Genomic DNA, 6,000 nt, shown 5'->3' with positions numbered 1-6,000 from the left:
ATTTTTTTTCTTTTTTTCACTTTTTTTGCACTTTTTTTTGCTCAGCAACATTTTTTTTGAAAAATTCTACAAATGGTTTAAAAACTACCTAGCCAGAATTTTCCAAACTTAGTTTTTCTTAAACTGGAACTATTTTTCTTCTGCGGGTGCCACGGAAGTTGGGGGATCTGACTTGTTCATGACTCGTAGTATCGCGTGATCTGGAACTCAAAAATAAAGGAACAAATACTGGACTCGGACTAGGACTGGTGGCGGAGATGAATCTGGTGGAACTCGGACTGGTGATGGTATATCGGTGGTATATGTGGACTCGGATTGGTGGTGGCATATGGACTCGGATTGGTGGTGGTATATGGACTCGGATCGGTGGTGGTATATGGACTCGGAGCGGTGGTGGTATACGGACTCGGAGCGGTGATGGTATATGGACACAGAGAAATAGCGGATAAGTGGTGGTGGTATAAGGCAGGGGCGATGATGATGGTGCGGCGGCGGCGTGACAACTTGTGAACAGAACTCGAAACTCTAAAGAACTAGACGCTAAGAGCAGTAACTTGACACGACGATGCAACTGCAAGTTCCACAAAGAAAATACAGAATAGATTATGCAATGGCTCAGATTGGTTTGGATATGATGAACTAACCCTAAATATTTTTTTGGCTTTTTCATGAACTGTAGGTATGAAGAACAGACTCGATCTAAACTACGAAAAACTGTAAAATCTCACCGAGCAACCTGGAAATCTGATACCACTTGATAGAGGCTAAGGTGTCCCGTCTTTCGATGAGATGGTGATTATCGTTTTAGAGGAGTAGACTTTGACGATCCGACTACGAACGTGCGAGGACGTCGCACCTTAGCAATCGATAAACCAACTCCGAGAGGTTATTGACCACGCCGGAGCACGATCAACCTGACCACGAAGGTCTATTTCCCGCAAGCAACCGAAGAACAAGCAAGAAACTAAGATTACAATCTGGATATTGCGAATACAAGATGAAAGCTTTATTGATCAAGGTGGGGTTCTGTGACGTCTTGGTCTGGTCGTTGAACACAAACGAAGTATGCGAAGTTGCAGCTATGGCGAACTTTCAATCTAAACAAAACCCGAAGTCTAAATGACGCCCTAAGGGCTATATATATGGAGGAAGAGATGGGAATTTCGTGGCCCTTGAAGGAGGGGTCCGAATCAAACCCTATCTCTTGTTTCCCCACACATACGGACTCTAAAAACAGCCTATACTCAAGTATTTCGAAATTACGTGGGCTTGGCCCAATAATAAGGTGACACAGCACCTATAATAGCCTCTGGACGAAATTTGTGAAGTGGCATCTTGTATATTTCGTCCAAGCCTTCATGCACTCATTACGGTGGCTTCAAAGTCCTGAAATCATCACTTGAAACTCTGTTCTTGTTCCCCTTGCGCGTTCGATCATCTCCATGCTTGTTCTTGCTCCAATGTTCACCCTTCTCCAAGCTAGGCCCTACATTTGTAAGCAAAACAAATGTATCCAATTTAGGCAGCATCATATTCTCATGAACATTAGAATCATTACCAAGAAACAAAAGTACCTGGTAATTTAATTGGCGTGCGCGAGCTCTAGTAATTGGTCCAGTATGTATAGCAGCAGGGGCTGTGCATGTAAAAATGGTATTGATGTCCTCATCAAACATCCTCTTCATCATCTTGTTCTTCCTCTTGTCCTTCTTCATTGTTGGTGTTGTTGTTCTCTTGTGGAGGTGGAGAAGGAGGTTGATGAGGTTCATCTTGGTGTACTTTATCGTTTCCCTCATCTTGACGTGTCCCACTTGTGGATGCCTCCGAGTCAATGCGTGGTTCACCTTGTCGTGAGGTAGAGGCTTCCACTTGAACGGACGAGGTACTCTCCTTCACCTCCGTTGGGCGAATCTTGCCAATAGACAAGTCTTGTATTGCTTCCGAAGGGTCTTTGTCTCCTACATCAATCAGCAATTGCTCTACTTGCGAGCCGTTAGATTCATCAAACTTCACATCTACCGTCTCTTCAACCTTTCGGGTGAAATTGTTGTAGACGCGGTAAGTGTGAGAGTTTGGGGTTTGTTACCGGTGAGAAGCTCGTATGACATCTTGCCGAGTAGCTTGTGAAGATATAGACGATTTGTTGCATGACAAGCTGTCTCAACCGCTTCCGCCCAAAAGTGTTTTGGCGTCTTGTACTCGTCAAGCATCGTTCTCGCCATCTCAATAAGAGTTCAGTTCTTCCTCTCAACAACTCCATTTTGTTGAGGTGTGTACGTAGCCGAGAACTCATGTGAAATCCCTTCTTCGTCAAGAAAGGTGTCCACATTACCGTTCTTGAACTCCGTTCCGTTGTTGTTGGGAACCTTCTTGATCTTCACTTCAAATTGATTTTGGGCCTTCCTAGCGAAGTTCTTGAAGATCTTTTGGACCTGCGATTTATCATCAAGAAAGAACACCCACATAAATCTTGAAAAGTCATCGACAATGACTAAGCCGAACGAGTTACCACTCAGACTTTTGTAGGCGTTGGGACCAAAAAGATCCATATGAAGCAGCTCGAGCGGTCTTCTCGTGGTCATGATGTTTTTCACGGGGTGGCTTCCTCCAACCTGTTTTCCTGCTTGACAAGCACTACAAAGTCTATCCTTGTCAAATATAACGTCCTTAACTCCAAGGATATGATCACCTTTAATAAGCTTATCAAGATTTCGCATGCCCACATGACCTAACCTTCTATGCCACAACCAACCTTTAGATGATTTAGCAATTAAGCAGGTTCTAGGTTGAGCCTTTTTTAGTGAAATCAACAATGTACAGATCACCTCTACGTATACCGGTAAACAGCATATTACGATTATCTCTTCGAAACACTTGGCAATCTACTTCAGTAAATAGGACATTAAAACCAAAGTCGGCTAGTCTAGATACGAAAAGTAAATTATAGCCAAGAGATTCAACGAGCATATCATTTTGGATGGAGCTGTCATGTGAGATGGCCACCTTACCAAGGCCAACCACCTTACCTTTGAGTTATCACCAAAAGTGACATACTTTCGAGGCCCGTCATTTTCAGCAAGCTCACGAAACATATCCTTGTCTCCTGTCATGTGATTGGTACATCCACTATCAAGAACCGATTCCATTCCTCCAGCCATGCTGCCGTGAAGGTTAGCCATAAGACCAAAGTGTCTCATAGACTCATTGAGATCAACTTCACTATCATCATCCTCATCATATTATCCATGTTCAACATCATCTGGTGATTGATCATCACCTAGAGAGAGTGATTCATTAGATGTATGACCATGGCAATGTGCATCTTTCTGAATTCTAATGACTTGAGAGATAATGCTACTAATGACTCCAACATCTCCTTTGGCACGCATAAGGTTACGAAGCTCAAATAGACAATCATCAAATTTAGGATCCCTGGGTTTCATTTTATGAAAAGCTATGGACTTTTGAAGAATCACATCTAGATTTTTCAAGGAATAGTTAGGAAACCGTTCCTCAAGAAATCTCCATACAGTGTAAGCACATTCAAGAGTAGGCAAGCATATAATCAAATTTCTAGGAAATCCTCTAATGATAAGATTTATAGTTCTAAGATTGCGGATCATGTCGAGAGACTCATCGGGGGTAGGACGCAAGGGGTCAACAAGGGACGCACAAGGGCTAGTAATGTACTTGTTCAAGTGATATTCATTGAAAATCTCAAGCATCTCATTTTTCCAAGCATTAAAGAACTCTCCATCAAGCATATGCACTCTACGTCTAAAACTCCCCATCGTAGACTCATCCATCTTCCTCCAATGGTGATTAAACCAAAGCAATGGAGATCAATTGAAAGGATCGAGAAGAGGGGTCTAGAGGGGGTGATTAGACCCTCAACAAGTAAAAGTGGCAGGTTTTAAGTTCTTCATGTTGAGGTGGAGTTTTAGCACAAGTTTAAGCATTCACAATACATTTCAAGCAAGCATGGCAAGAGTATATGAGTAACGGAAAGTAAAGCATGCAAATTGCAAGAAAGTAAAGGGATGGGATTGGAGTGTGCAAACGCAGTTGGAGACACGGAGATTTTTGGCGTGGTTCCGATAGGTGGTGCTATCGTACATCCACGTTGGTGGAGACTTCAACCCATGAAGGGTAACGGTTGCACGAGTCCACGGAGGGCTCCACCCACGAAGGGTCCACAAAGAAGCAACCTTGTCTATCCCACCATGGCCATCGCCCACGAAGGAATTGCCTCACTTGGGTAGATCTTCACGAAGTAGGCGATCTCCTTGCCCTTACAAACTCCTTGGTTCAACTCCACGATCTTGACGGAGGCTCCCAAGTGACACCTAACCAATCTAGGAGACACCACTCTCCAAAAGGTAATAGATGGTGTGTTGATGATGAACTCCTTGCTCTTGTGCTTCAAATGATAGTCTCCCCAACACTCAACTCTCTCTCACAGATTTGGCTATGGTGGAAAGCTGATTTGAGTGGAAAGCAACTTGGGGAAGGCTAGAAATCAAGATTCTTGTGGTTGGATTGGAATGTCTTGGTCTCAACACATGAGTAGGTGGTTTGTCTCAGAAAATGAATAGTGGAAGTGTAGGAACGTTCTGATGGCTCTCTATCAAATGAAGAGGAGGGTGGAGAGGTATATATAGCCTCCACACAAAATCTAACTGTTACACACATTTGAGCCAACTCGGTCAGATCAAATGTATGAACTCGGTGAGACCGATTCAGCTCAAAATGTGAACGTTAGGCTTTTCGGTGGGACCGACATGATCAACTTGGTGGGACCGATGAGCTAGGGTTAGGGAAAAAACTCATCTTGGTTTGACCAATTACACAAACTCGGTGAGACCGATTTTGGTAATAAGCAAATAGAGAGTTGGCCAGGAAAACTCCGTGGGGCCGACTGCATATTTCGGTGAGACCGAAATAGTTGCAACAGGCAACAAAGAGTTTGCAAGGCCATCTCGGTGAGACCGAGATCCCATCGGTGAGACCGAACTGATTAGGGTTTCTGGCAGTGGCTATGTCAAGTGAATTTGGTGGTGCCGGATGAATCAAATCGGTGGGGCCGAGTTTGACTTTAGGTTTAGGACATATTTGGAATTGAGAAAGTGGTTGAGGGCTTTGGAGCATATCACTAAGCATTTTGAGCAAGTAGACCATTAAGCAACACCTCATCCCCTTTTAATAGTGTTGGCTTTTTCTATGGACTCAATGTGATCTTGGATCACTGAAATAGAAATGAAGAGTCTTGAGCTTTTGCCAATCTTCTGTCATTAGCATCTTGAAGGGGTTACTCATCCTCTTGTCCATGCCACGCCTTTGTTGAACTCCCTGAAATATACTAGATGAAAATATTAGTCCAACACGAGATATGTTGACATAATTAATTACCAAAATCACCCAGGGAGCACTTGTGCTTTCACCCTGGGAGAAGCGCTACTGCTAAGTGGGCCCCGCCATGTGGCTAGGGTCAAACTTACCTGTAGCGCCCTACCCAAAATACGCGCTACTACTATTTAGTTAGTAGTGGCGCGGTTATTGGAGGGGCGCTACTACTAAACTTAGCCTGGTGGCAACGGTGGGGCAATTTTAGTAGTAGCACTTTTTCGTTTTGCCGCGCTACTGCTATGTGGGTATCAGTAGCGCCCGTTCTGGCCACGCGCTACTGCTAGGTAGCAGTAGTGCCCCCTTTTTATCCCGCGCTACTGCTTAGATTCTGTGTATAAGGTTTTCCCTAGTAGTGGAGGGGGGCATGTGGCTGTAGCTTCTTCAGGCAAAGTACCTTCGGGGCGTGCCACTCCTAGCTTGCGAACGCGCGGAGGGTTCCCAGTTTTGGAAGTTGATCCAGAAGATCAAGCACAAGATTCGCCTGGGGTTGTCCTTCTCTATTGGTAATGATGATGGGGCCATGTTTTGGTTAGATCGTTGGGTGGAAGGAACCCCATTATGCACGGGGTTCCCAAACTTGTTTGCCAACTGCAA

This window comes from Triticum aestivum, chromosome 2D (genome assembly GCF_018294505.1).
Source record: "Triticum aestivum cultivar Chinese Spring chromosome 2D, IWGSC CS RefSeq v2.1, whole genome shotgun sequence".
Classification (NCBI taxonomy): Eukaryota; Viridiplantae; Streptophyta; class Magnoliopsida; order Poales; family Poaceae; genus Triticum; species Triticum aestivum.
The sequence above is the reverse complement of the archived record's forward strand: the minus strand, read 5'-3'. Positions refer to the sequence as shown.